The sequence below is a fragment of the Castor canadensis genome, chromosome 2, assembly GCF_047511655.1.
Source record: "Castor canadensis chromosome 2, mCasCan1.hap1v2, whole genome shotgun sequence".
Taxonomy (NCBI): domain Eukaryota; kingdom Metazoa; phylum Chordata; class Mammalia; order Rodentia; family Castoridae; genus Castor; species Castor canadensis.
This window is the reverse complement of record NC_133387.1, coordinates 123223109-123237400: the sequence shown is the minus strand read 5'-3', so window position 1 is coordinate 123237400 and position 14292 is coordinate 123223109. Positions and strand designations below refer to the sequence as shown.

The window sequence follows — 14292 nt, the reverse complement described above, 5'->3', positions numbered from 1 at the left end:
AGAGGCCATCCTTCTTCAACATGTTGATGATGTACTTCTGGGCAGAGCCACAGAGCCCCTCCTCTATAGGGTGACTGGGTCCTTTTTAAATTTTCTGGCCTCCCAGGGATACAAAGTCTCTAAGGAAAAGGCTTAATTATGCCTTCCACAGGTCACCTACCTAGGTGTAGTCTTAAAGAGACAGGCTCACTCCCTGAGTCATGAGCAAATTGACCCAATCCTCTGTTTCCTACTCCCCTATACCACAAACTCCCCTGGGAGTTACAGGATTTTGCAGAATCTGGATCCCTAGATATGCAGCCTTTGCCAGACTACTTTTTATGCTCTTTCTAATATTCTTATTTGGGTCTTACATAATAAATGTTGTCTCCAGATTTACATCTCAACAAGTCCAATGGATCAAAGTCCAGCTTTTAGTCAAGAAATACTCACCTCTGCCTAGGCATGAACCCTCCATCCCATTCTTTTGGGGGCCACTGGAGACTACACAGGTCAATCCATGAGACAAGTACCCTCTCCCCTATCCCCTGTCATCCTATTGTCAGTATGAAGCAGCTAGATGAGTCACCACCACTCTCCCCAACAGCAGTTGGGTACTTGTCTCAGAGGTGGGCCTTGTTGGGTCTGGATATCTAAAGCAGATAAGTGAGTAGCCCATTCACCATGGAGAGCACACCATGAGCCCTGCACCCTGAGAAGGAGTTATAAATCTGTATTCCTACACCCTGAGGAGGAGCTACAGGGTCTCATAAATCTGCCACAGGGCTGATAAACAAAATGCCCTCAAGGTTGTCCCCGTCCCCGCAATAAGAGGCAAACAGACCAGCTCATCTAAGAGAGCCCACGTGCAAATACATGGCCAATAAAAAACATTCTCATAACTGATACCCTAACCCATACTTAAAGCGTCCATAAAAAGCCCCAGCCTTCACCTGTGCAGTGAGTTACCAGCTTCTCAGCCCCGCTACACTTCTCTAGCTGTAGCCTTTCCTTTCTCTCTAATAAATCCTACCTTATATACGGTCATCATTCAGCTGCCTCATGAGCCAGTTCACTGGACTGTGAAGACAAGGACCCTTGACACTGGACTGCAACACTTCGACACGAGCACATAATAGTTTCATTAGCCCTTTTATAGGCAAGAGATTACAATGTAATGCCTTTGGGTAAAAGAGAGCTTTAGCTGGTCATTTTACATATATTAATCTGACACTTGTAACTCTGCAAGTGTTTGTAAACTATTTAGATAAAGTCTAGACACAGAACACAGTTATAAGGTGGTCATTTTGTTGTGGCAATATAGTCAGAGGAGAAACCAAGCAACACTTGGAGGAGTGGAGAACTCAGATTTTAATTTTTACGCTAGCGGGCCCAGACGTGTACCAGTGTCTGAGCCCCGAACAAAGGATTCACAGGATATTTAAAAGGCAGTGCAGGGTATCAGGTTACAAGGAATGTGCTCTCCCATAAAGTAGGGCTAGTAGTGGGTTAGAGACCTAAGGTTTAGATAAGAGCAGCAGGGGAGGCCTGCTTTGGAAAGTTTATTTACAAGTGTAGACAAAGGAAGGCAGGAATGGGTGCTTATCTCTGCATGGTGCCTTTCATCTTGGTCCCAAACATTTGCATGGCTCTAATGGGCAATTCCTCACAGCTCTGTCTGGGGTTATAGCTTTTAATTGACAGTTTACCATGTTTTACAACCCTGTTTCAAGGCTATCTTCCTCTTCATTCCCCCCTTTTGATGCTTTTTCCACTTGTGGACAAGCATCAACACTAGACTTTAGAAATCTTATAAGGTTTTTTTTTGTCCCAAAGACCTATATTGTGTTACCAGGAGCTGTAACTTTATCACCTCCAATTGCGAGCTAATGAAGTTAGTTATGGCGTTAAGAAGGCACATACCAAACACAAGTGCCAATGGAAGCATAAGGAGAGGGCCAGACAATGGAGTCAGCTGTATCTCTGACTTTCTATCTGCTTTACATAAAACAACACTTTGTGTTTAAGAAAAGTCAAAGCCCTTCTTCTTGGCAGTGAGTAAGTCCAACCTGCTCTCATTTTGGAGGACCACTGATGCTAGAGAGTTTAGCTGGTCCTGCATGGTTACTATAGACCTAGCCACTTGTTCTATTTCATTTGTTAGGTCCACAGATAATTGATTACAGTAGGCGGCTGATGAGGCAGTCCCTCCTATGCCTGTTCCTTTCCCAGTCATTATCCCCTGTCCAATTAATAAAGGTACGAATTGGGTAGCTCTCTTCGACTGCACATGAGCCATTAAATGTGGGGGGTGTCAGATTGTTAGGCACTATGTTTATCTGGGGTGAGGAATGCTAATGTGCAAATGCCCTTCCAGTCAGCTGGCAAGTACTGGTAAGCAAGGGTCCCTCAGACAAGGAAGAATTCCAGGCTGGTGCACCATAGCCTGTCAACTGTACATCGAATGGTGGTAGCTGTACAGTTGAGATTCCAAGTTAAGGTTTCCTGTCCTAGAAGGAAGCCTTAACGGGGGTCATGGTGGTGGCAGATCAATGTCTTTTATTGGCCCAGGTCCACCTAGGTAATCACCTCTGGGTGGCCTCTCTAGATCTGTGGCTCTCCCTTTAGTAGTAAACTGATATGGGAGTGGGGTAGAAGGGTAGGGTGGCACAAGGAGGTTTATTTCCTCCACTGTTTTATGACTTTAAGGTGTCCCTGTCTTTCTCCCAGCAATCCATATGCCCTATAATGTCTTTGTTTTTTTTTTTAACCCAGTTAGGCTATCAGCTTTCTTTATAGCAAATCATCCCTCTCCTGGTGCATTCAGAGATTGATATGCTGCACACGGGTGACAGATACTGATAAAAGGTGAAGGCATACCTCAGTTTTCCCTGGAAGGAAGGCAGCCTTATGCAGGCCAAGCAGTCATCCCAGCCTCCCAATTGGACAACCTCAAAATGTAGCAGAGTCAGAAGGCAATAACACATCAGAGACCTCATGCCTGAGACTGGAGTCTAGGCTACAGACGACACCAAACAGCAGTAAGTTTTCCTACTATGAGGAGGTAATAGAAGGCCAGCAGTAATCTCTGGCTTACATTTCAATCTTGGGGAGCAGTGACAGCCAGTCCTCGTGTAAGCAGATTGCACAATGCTAATCAGCAGGATAAGGTATGGGTAACAAAGAGGATACATCTGTGTCCTGGTGAATGAATCCTCAGGCTTCTGCCATGTGTTGACCAACCAGCTTCCGGGATGTGGCTGGGGCGGGGCTGGAGATCTCAACAGTGATGGCATGCTGTTGTGAAGTTCTCCAGAACCTTAATCTGAGGGGTATTAGTTGAATCATGGAGAGCCTGTCAGATGTTGGGCTCTGCAGGGGCAGCTGTCCTTTTATCCAGGAGTGATGAGTCCCGGGAGTGACTCCTGTAACTTCAACAGTCCTAAGAGCTGCCAACATTACTAGATGGGGACCCATACAACTGGGTTGGAGTAGTTTCTTTTTAATTTTTTTATATATCATATCTCTCCTTTTTTTTTTTCAACTGAGTAGAATTACCTTGGCAACAATATACTGTCAGTATATATGTCCAAGAAAACTTTCTTTTTAAAGTTAAAAACACCATCTTTAAGTATTAAAGGACATGTTTAGATCCAGTAAAAATAGTTATTTTGTCTCTATGTAAGTAGAAGACCCTGTCTAAAAATGTGAGTTTGTGTCTGGAAAAGCTTTAATGTCAGATAGCCACACATGCATAAGAACCATTTCTTTAATCCTCTTGGCCTTGGTTATCTTTGAGAGGTCTGGCACCAATGACTCCATTGGAACTTTGATGGCATTCCCCCCTTTGTCTCCAAATTGTTAGTCTCCGAACAGTCTCTTCTGAAGATCTGTCTTCCATCCAAGTACTAACCAGGCCTGACCCTGTTTAGCTTCCAAGATCAGACAAGATCGGGTGCATTCAGGGTGGTATGGCTGCAGACTGAAGACCTTTCTTGATTGGCTGCCTTTTCCTGGATTCTGTTTGTTTGGTTTCAGTCCCACGTTGGGAGGGAATAATGAGCAGATCAGGTGGGAGTCAGTGCCAACTAGACCCTTTTGGCCAAATTTAAGCAACAAAGAGGCTTAGAAGGAATGGCTCTTAGGCAGTGCACTTTTAGACAAGGACAATACAAAACAAAATCTAACAGAAGCAGATGTCTAAGTAGTTACCTTGGTTGACACATAGGCACTCATTAGCCATTTTTATGGACTTGATTATAAATGTCCCAGGAGGATCAGAATTGAAATGACAAAAACTTAAAAGAGCCATGGTTAAAATTTTGATGGACAATTTAGCAACCAACAGAACAGTACATCAGTACCACTAGCTTTTTGTTACCATGTTTATCTAAATTTTGTATTGTAGAAGACTTGATATACTTGAAAATACAAATATACTTAATACACAGGAACCAGCAACAGCATCACAACTCTATAGAGGTTAATACACATATTAATTTAGTTGTTGCTCTTGAAGTAAAACTTTAGATTTTTATCAGTTGTAGGGGGAAAGAACAGTTTTAGCAAACCCAAACAGCCCAGTCACAAACTAGCATAGGGTACAAACTGTATTAGAATCATCTAAGACAACAGTTGTTTAACCATGAGGTCATCTAGAAAGTTTTACATAACTGTTAGAAAATAAGAGGCATGGAATAGGCACAGAGACAGCTGAAACACTGGTACAGGGTTTATTATTTAGGCAGGAGCCTTGTGGAGGGGGACCCCAGCAAGACAGCAAGAGCACATTGCCATATACAGGCTTGGGCTAGACATAGGGGGCTAGTGGAAAAGTACCAGGAAAGTCACTGTCTGCCCAGCTGTCCCTGGCATATATCCAGGATGACAAAGGTGAGCCAGCTGCAAGGGGGGGGGGGGTCTAGTCCTAACATGGCTGTCCTCATTGTTAACCCCAACACAAACCAACTCTTAAAGGAACATGACTCAGTTACCTTAGTAGTTAAAACCCTGACAAAAATCACCAGAGAACACAGGTAAATATTTATGGGGACTAAGTGTGAAGTTAAGAAACATAGTGGCCAAGAACCATGGCTCAGATGTTGATAAGAAATCATATCCCAGATTGTTGACATTAACAGATGGCTCTTGACATATAGCAGAATCCCATCACTTGCAGTCAATGGAACCCCCCCTAAAATAACAGCCTCAATCTGGTCATTTCAGGGAAAAATTTCCTCCACCTGCCATGTGGAAGGAGTAGGACTAACATCTCCACTCTGTTATGTCTAATAAAAACTGGAGATCTTGACTTCCAGTGTAGTGCTCCTCTTGGAGTTTTTACTTATTTATTTATTTATTTTTATCCTATCTGGAAGGTGCACTTTGGCTTTACATAAGTAAATCTGTCTTAACCCTCATATCAGTGCAGCAGTACTCCCTGTGTTCAGCTGCCTCTTGTCTCTCTGTGTTTTAATAAACTCTTGTTATCTTGACAAATTTATGGATTAACCTGGAGTATCAAAAATTTTTGAGTTATCTTGACAAAACAAAACAATTATAAGACAATTTTTGTAAATGTTATCTAGACCAATATAATATTTTTAAGGTAGCCTTGTTGTTATGAGCTTAGAGAATTAAATTTTAGTTTAACATCAGTACATTAAATTTTGAAGCTATAAAACCTTTAATGTAACTGGATTTTAGTTAACTTTAACTAGTTATATACCATCTATAAGCTGTATCATTTTATGACAATTTACTCTGTATCTTTGTGACAATTTATTTTGTATCCTCTGGGGAGCTGGTCTTTATCCTCTTTTTTATCTAAAAGTATTTTTTAACCCTTTATTTATTTTGAAAAAAAAACATATCCTTAATACCTTTTATATATTTTGTTACTTATTGAAAATAACTCATAAAATCTTTTAACTTAGAGCCTTATATTTGCATGAAAAAAAAAAACAAGAAAGAAAGCAACTCTGAAATTATTTTTTTGTATAAAAGCAATTTATAGAAAACTCATTTGTTAATAGACCCATATATTATAAGAGAGAATTAAATCCCAGATTTTATTTATGACAGAATGAAACAGGCTAGGGTTATTTTAACTACCTAAATTCCAAGACTTTGTTGCAGACTGTAGCCTCTTTTTTTTTTTCCTTCCTAGCTAAGCCAGAGTGTTAACCCCTGAGTGTCTGCATCCTAGTGAGGCCTGACTGAAATAAGTTTGAAAGCTTGTTTTTTTTGTTGTTGTTGTTGTTGTTTAAGGTAGCAGTAGAACAGAGTAATAACTTTTACATTTACTCTACAATAAGAATCGTCTTTAAGGTGTTACATATTTAAATGTAAAAGTCTAAGCAGTTTATAACAAAGATCTTTAAAACAAATATCCTGGTTTTTTTCCTTGAATATCATATTAAACTTATAGTATCAATTTAAGGACCATTTTTAAGATGTTTACATGCACACACAAAAAGTTTTATAAATTAAGCATGCCAGAAAAACTGTCAATTTAAGCGCGCATAAAATGAGCTGGAATTCCAGGAGCAAATTAAATTTTGCCCATGCTTTAAACAAATTCACACACACACACACACACATTCACACCAAAGTTATAACACCTTCCTTCCCCCCCCTCTGGGAGAAGTGCCTGACCTGTGGAACTCCTCTTGGAGGTTCCTGGGAGTGGATTAAGCTCCCCTTTCATCCAGTAGGACTGGACCTGACTGCAGACCTGTGGAACTCCTCTTGGAGGTTCCTGGGAGTGGATCAAGCTCCCCTTCCGTCCAGTGGGATGGGACCTGACTTAGGACTGATTTCCCGGGGGTGGTGCTTACCAAGTCCGGACAAGACTGCCAGATGAGTTGGTCCACTTCTCCTTGGAGTCCAAGCCGGGTCAAGACTGCTCAGAGAGTTGGGGCACCAGGGTGAAGGAGAACCCGGAATACCATCGGGCGGCACGCCACCTCATTTTGTCCTGTGTCCCTCCCTACTCCGATGCAGCCTAGCCGCCGGCTGGTGGCACAAGGGGCCAGTCGGTTGGAATCTCGCTGGGGCCTCCATTTGTTGTGGCAATATAGTCAGAGGAGAAACCAAGCAACACTTGGAGGAGTGGAGAACTCAGATTTTAATTTTTACGCTAGCGGGCCCAGACGTGTACCAGTGTCTGAGCCCCGAACAAAGGATTCACAGGATATTTAAAAGGCAGTGCAGGGTATCAGGTTACAAGGAATGTGCTCTCCCATAAAGTAGGGCTAGTAGTGGGTTAGAGACCTAAGGTTTAGATAAGAGCAGCAGGGGAGGCCTGCTTTGGAAAGTTTATTTACAAGTGTAGACAAAGGAAGGCAGGAATGGGTGCTTATCTCTGCATGGTGCCTTTCATCTTGGTCCCAAACATTTGCATGGCTCTAATGGGCAATTCCTCACAGCTCTGTCCGGGGTTATAGCTTTTAACTAACAGTTTACCATGTTTTACAACCCTGTTTCAAGGCTATCTTCCTCTTCAATTTGAAAGAACTTTACATGAGCAAATACTTAAATGAATTCTAATTTAGTGAAGGTTTATTTTAATTATTTCAAAGCTTGAGAAGATCACCAGAAAACACAAGTAATTATTTTGATAAAATCTTTCCAGGGGATGGGGGAGGACTCTTCTAGCCTCTGCTCAGGATCTGGGAGTGAGCCAAGGAAGAGCCACCACTTGTCCATTGCTTCCCAGGTAATAAAACTGGAGAGCTGAGAGCCAAAATTACATGACCATCATGAGTTTCAGTACCAATGAAAGAGCTGTGGAATGCATAGGTGGGTAGATGGCTGAAATGCCAGCACAGGGTTCATTGAGAAGTGATCCTGAGAAAGAGGTACCTAGCAAGAGAGCTAGAACCCACAGCTTCTTGCAGACTGTGAGTATTCATGAGGTAGTTGGAGAAGCCCCAGAAAGGGCACTGGGTTGAATAATCCTCAATGGTCCTCTGACCCTCCCAAGCTAATGGCTTAAGGATGGGTCATTCCTTCTAGGCCAGGTCATGAGTTTCTAGTAAATGGCTTAAGGTAGATGTCTATTTTTCTTTAGGGCTGGGTGGAGAGTTTTCAATAAGTCACCTTTGAGGGGGAGGGAATCCAGTTTTAATATGGCTTCCTTTTGTTCACTCAAACAGTTGACTTTTCAGAATGGATAGCCTCTGGTATTCCTCTTGGTGAATAAGTTTGTTATTAAGAGTAAATGAAAAAAAAACCCAAAACTCCAAAACTTGTTTTTAAAAAAAATTGTGGAGGGTGGCAGCCATTAGGAGTGGAGTTGACTTTGGTACCATCCCCACTGTATTTGGTGAGTTCCAGGAGATAAACAGAGATCCAGGTATGACCATGATACTCTAAAATCCAGGTGAGCAGGACTGTTCCTTGGTTTTTTTGTATGTTTGTTTGTTTGTTTTGATTGATCTGGTGGTTGATTTCCAGGATTTCTGTTTGATTCTTTCTTCTGAGGATTTTCAAATCTGTGATCAACTCTTTTATATTTTGTGTGGTCCTCTTTAATTCATGTATGTCTCTTTTTATAGTGTGCTTTGTTTCACTTTGGTGTTTGTTGGGGTCCTCTTAGTTCTCTTATTTTTTTCTGTGTCATCATGTGTTCTTTCTTTTTGGTGTCTTGAAATTTCTTGAGCCTATCTTGTACATTCTGGTTGACCATGTCTGTTATCTTCTTCATGAATTTCTCAGCGATTTCTTCCCAGATATCTTCTTTGAGGAGCTTTTGTTGGCATCACTGATATCCTTTGTTACATTTCTCATTGTTTTGTTAAGGTCAGGGACTGGGTATCCATTTTCTTCATTTCCCAGTGAATTGTGTATTGAATTATTTTTTTGAGGAGAGTGGTTTCCATCCCTTCATCTTCTTCCCATTGCTCCTTCCACTTGGTACTGTGCTACTATATTTTTGTTATGCTAGTGGTGGATTTGATTGCCTGATTTCTTTCCCTGTTTTAATTTTTGTGTTGTGGCTGACTTAGTTGTTAGCTAGGTTGATGTTCTCTATGTGACCCTGGTCTGGGGGTATAATTTAGCATTAACAAATTCACAGGTTCAATGCCAGACCAGTTAATATATTCTATAGAAAAATCCCTTGATAACTGTATCTATAAGCAGTTAGAGTTGACAAGAGGGTAATTGTTATTAGGCTAGTTATGCATTATGGGGAATTGATAAAGATGGCACTAAAAAAAAAGAAGGGGGGGTGGGAAAAGGAGTGGGTGGGTGGGTTTAGATTTATGGGGGATTCTGGGTTTTGTGGCCCTTGTGTGTGTCTGGGTGTATTTCCGGTGTTGTAGTGGAGGGTGCTTGTGTCAGGGATTGCAGGGGACTGGGGTTGTATGCAGTTGGAAGAGTAGGCTAATCAGCAGGTGATGATTGTGTAGGAAGGAAGGGTATTGTAATGACAGGTTTGGGGAGGATGGAAGGGGAAGGTGAAAACAGGAAAAGGAGTGGATTAGAAGGGGCAGAAAGAGTAGTTAGCAATAGATTAATGAACAATACAGGAGAAGGAGGGAGAGTAAGAGGATGAGAATGATAACAGAGAATAGTGATGATGAAGCTAATAATAAAGGAATAAAAAAGAAAAAGAAAAAAGATACACAATAAAAAACAAACAAACAAAAAAACAGGTTCTGGATACTGGTTCAGTGCCACCTACTAATAAAAGTTCTGGAGTATTCCTTAAGTGTCCCAATCCTGGTATTGGTGTTTAAGTGGAAGTTCTGATGTGGTCTCACCAGATGACTGGCTTGTGAGTGGTATTTGGACCTTCTGTGCAAAGATTAGTTGGAGTTGTGAGGTGAGATAGGATTGACACTTCATACAGGGTAGTCAGAGCTGTTTTCAGCAGATGGCAGTTGAGTGTTCTTTAGCTGCAGATTTGATTGGTCAGCTCCTCCCCCAGCAAGGTAGGGCAATTCAGTTTTGAGTGTTGCCCTCTGTCCTGGATATCAGCTCTGGGATCCACCTCCTTTCCTGCTTTAGGAGGTTAGTTTCCCTCTCTTAGCCTTTTTGTTCCTCCCAATCTCCACTAAGTGCCGGCAGCTCTTCTAAGCCACTGGCTTGTCAGCCCAAATCCTCTCTCAGCCTGTGCTGCTTTATGGCGTGTCACTGAGAGTTCAGCACTGAGAGCTCAATTCCTTGTCATGCCCCTGACAAGTCAGCAGTGAGAGATTGGCTCTTTGTCCCACCCCTGTTCTGCAGAACAGGTTTAGCTTTCCACACACACATACCCTACCCCACGCAATGTCAGTGTTAGATTACAGTTCACTGTTTATGACTTTCAGTTTTGCTGGGGTGGGTTGAGGAGACATTCATGATGCATGATGCTCACCTGTATCTTCATGCAGTTTCAGATTTCAAGTCAGCTGTTGGGGAGAAATGGAATTATTTGGGGCAGTATAGGGAGGCTTTCCACTGGCAAGGGATCCAGGATGTCCCAGGCTTTGATTCCAGTTGAAGCTCTGTCATCTGTTTGTTGGGAGAATGGAAAGAAAAGAAAAAGAAGGAAAAGAGAAGAGGCCAGGGGCTTTTTTCCCAGGGAAAAAACAACATGCTGGCTGTGCCAGGCAGGATTTTCACAGCTGTTAGGTGCAATTAGAGGTTGATTTAAGGCTCAGCCTTTGAATTTTAGCTGCGTCTAATGTGGTGATGGTTGTTATTTTGGCTAGGACCAAACAGAATTACCCAAGTGGGCTCCAGCATCTCAAGAATGTTTCTGAAGTCATGGATCTTAGGTGATCTGATTCCCTACCTTAGCCACCAGTTTTTTTTCCCTCCAGATCTAGGGCCTCACACTTTTTGGAAAGATTCTCTATGTATTGAGCCATGCCCCCACACTTTTTGCTAGTTATTTTTGAGACAGCATCTCACTTTATGTCCAGGCCAGTCTGGACTACAATCCTCCTATTTACAATTCTCTTGGTTCTTGGATGACAGGTGTGCATCACCAAACCCAGCTTTTATTGGTTAGGATGACATATTGGGAACTGTTTGCCCAAGCTGGTCTTTAGCTGTTATCCTCCAGATCTCTACATCCTGAGTATCCAGGATTACATGCTTGAGCCACTGAGCCCAGCTGAGGGTCCCTCAAATAGAGTCACTCTTCAAGGCTGTTGCTGTGGCTCAAGTGATTAAGCACTTGCTTAGAAAGCACTAGACCCTGAAGTCAAACCCTAGTACTGCCAAAAACCCCCACAAAAACAAAAACAAAAACCACTACTCCCCACACAATAATCACAGCCACACACACATACAAAAAGCCACAGTAATTGCTTCCCCAGCCTGTGAGCTCTGGTGAGACTGTGATGGCTGCACTGGATCAGACCATCTCTGTGTCATGACCACCACCAATCCCCTCCTTGGCCTGGTGGTCCAAGAATAGTGGACCTGGGCTACAGCTACATTCTTATGCAAAGGGGTCTCTGCAGATATGGATTTTGGAGCCCCACAAATAAATTGAATTTAAGACACTAGTTTCCTGGTTTTTGTTGTTGGAGGTACAAAGGTTTGAACTCAGGACTTTGAGCTTGCTAGGCAGGCATGCTACCATTTGAGCCATGCCTCCAAGACACTAGTTCTCAACTGTGCTGCAAACTGGAACCAACTAAGGGGGGAATTCTTATAACATGGGTGCCTGACTCCTCACCACAGAGGTGGGGCCCTTGGGCTCTGACAGCGTCTAGAATCCTGCTCTGGGAGCACAAAGAAACTTCTGGCTTCTGTTATTCATTTGGAGATCATGGGGGTCAGCTGTGCCCAGTTCTGCACAGGGCCTGGTAGGGGTGCAATGGGCCATTTGTGTCCAGTCACTCACTGCTGGGTGTGGCTGTTCCATACTCATGCAGTTGCTGAGAGCTAGTTGGGAGTCGGCACCAAGCCACAGAGCCTAGGCTGTTCCCCTACCCTAACATGGTTCAAAACCCCCAACACAAAGTGGTGCAGCAGAATCCCAGTTATAGTAAAAATCCTTCCTCTGCAACAAGAAGGCCTGCTGCCTGTTGCTAGTTCTATAACCAAACAGAGTCTGGAGCCATCCATCGTCTATCTGTAAACTCTGGGAATACCGTCTCCTTAGCAAGACAAGTGGAGAAGCAGAATGCATCAAAACACCAAGAAGCAGAAGCTATAGGGAAAAAATATACACACATTAAAAATTCCCATTGGTGCCAGGCACCTGTGGCTTATGCCTATAATCCTATGTACCCAGGAGGCAGAGATCAGGAGCACCACAGTTCACAGCCAGCCCTGGCATAATTCATGAGATCGTATCTCAAAAAAATTTTTTAAAAACCATTACAGAAAAGGGTTTTTGTAGTGGCTCAATGTGTAAGCCCTGAATTGAACCACAGTAGCAAAAAAAAAAAAGTTCCCTTCAATGGCTTAAATCAATGTAACAGTTCCTACTAATGTATAAAAACTATCATTTTGAGTATTTCACTCATGCAAACACATTCATCTGACCCCCATTCCACATCAAGTATTCAGCTGAAACCCTTTTTGTAACAAGGCATGGTGTAAACAAAGGGAAGGTAAAGGGTATTTGGATCATGGGAATGTTGCTACTGAAATGGAAGAAGTGATGGTTGGAAAGTTCTAGGTCAGTTTGGAGATGCTGGGAGGCTCCTTGTGCCTAAGTGGGAAGTGGCTTGAGGCAAAAACCCCACTTTATGCACTGTCCTTTTCTTTTTTTTTTGTGGGCTGGTGTTTGAACTCAGGACTTTGTGCTTGCAAAGCAGGCACTCTACTGCAAGAGCCACACCTCCAGGCCATTTTCTATTTTCCTCTGGTTAATTTGGAGATGGAGTCATGTGGACTATTTGCTTAAGCTTGTCTAGAACCAAGATCCAATCTCAGCCTCCCAAAATCTGGGATTGCAGGGGTAAGCCCTGGAACTTGGCTCCTGAGCAGGTTTTTATTGAAATTTAAGAGGCCTGGGGTGTCAAGACCCTCTGCAGGACCCAGCTCACAGAAGTGATTAACATGAAAGTTGAGAAACAATTAGGACATGTCTCAAGAATCACTTGACACATGGCTATGAGAAACCTACAGGGGAGAAAATTTCAGAGTATAATGAGATCAAGATGACACTGCAGTGAACACAAGACAACTCTAGGTCCAAGTAGCCCACCTTAGCCTGATTCGACCACAGAAGATTTTCTCTACTTGGAAGTATGGAAGGGGACATAATGCATTTCATAGTAAAGTTAATTTTCAGGAGGATCTCTGCCCCCGCCCCCAGGGGCCAGTGTCATGGCAAGCAATTCCCCAAACCTGCAGGTAGCTATGCATTTGCTTCCTGTTTGTGCTGTTTCCTTCCCCACTTTCCCAAGCAGCCATGAGGAGGCTCCTGTTTTCCCAGGGCAGGCAGAAGTCATCAGTCTGTCCAGAGCAGTTTTTTCATTTATTTTGTTAAATAAAAAGCCTTTGTGCTTCCCATTTATTCTCTAAAACTGCTGGTGGGATGAGGGGAAGAGAAAGAAGGGGGTGTGGCAGAGAATCCCTGCCCAAATGCCCATTGCATTTCTAATTCACCAGGCCATGGTGGGTTAGAGACCTTGTTGTATGATCTCCCACAGTGAGACTATTATAAGCAAAGGAAAGGAGAGGGGAGGGAGTTAAAGTTTAGGGAAGAGGCATCTAACTAAATTTTCAGCGTGGTCTCCATCCCCTGGTCCAGGCCTTGGCATGGTCCAGCTTGGTGCTCCACACCTGTTCCTCCCTTGACCTCCAGTGATTCACCTGCTACCAGGAGCACTGGGCTCTGGTCCATCCCCCTTAATAATATGTGATAATGACAATATAAAGGGAAGGAATTGAGTTGTTTAAGAGCAGAGTATTTTCATACCACTGAAACTAAATGGATATTATTCCAACTAAATTTCTATGAGTTTAAGATATTCATCGTAATTACAAACACAACCAGTAAAAAAAAAAAAAAAACTAAAAGGAATACAGAAAGGAAGAAAAAGGGAATCAAAATGGCACAGTACAAAAACTCAACTGAAAGGGCTGTGATGTAGCTCAGTGGCAGAGTCCCTGAAAATGGTGCTTCAGGAATGGAAAGAAACAAGCATATAAGACAAACAGAAGCCAGACACTGCTGGCTCCTACCTGTCATCCTAGCAATTAGGAGGCTGAGATAGGGAGGATTCTAGTTTGGGGCCAGACAAGGCAAATACTTCAAATATTCCAAATACTCCAAAATTACCAGAGCCAAATGGGGGAGTGGGGAGAGGAGGCTTAAGAGGTACAGTGCCTGCTTTGCAAACACAGAGCCCT

At 42.8% G+C, this 14292-nt stretch overlaps 1 protein-coding gene across 21 annotated transcripts in view; it reads right to left on the bottom strand.

Moving 5' to 3' along the window:
• Positions 1 to 14292, bottom strand: part of LOC109677863 (uncharacterized) — a 94573-nt gene that overhangs the window by 59732 nt on the left and 20549 nt on the right. For 2 of the 21 annotated variants that reach the window (XR_012445363.1, XR_012445348.1), the window contains one exon: positions 6819 to 10482. The exons of the other annotated variants lie outside the window; for them this stretch is intronic. The gene's annotated coding sequence lies outside the window, so the exon portion shown is untranslated. The remainder of the gene's footprint in view (positions 1 to 6818; positions 10483 to 14292) is intronic. 21 annotated transcript variants of the gene reach the window in all.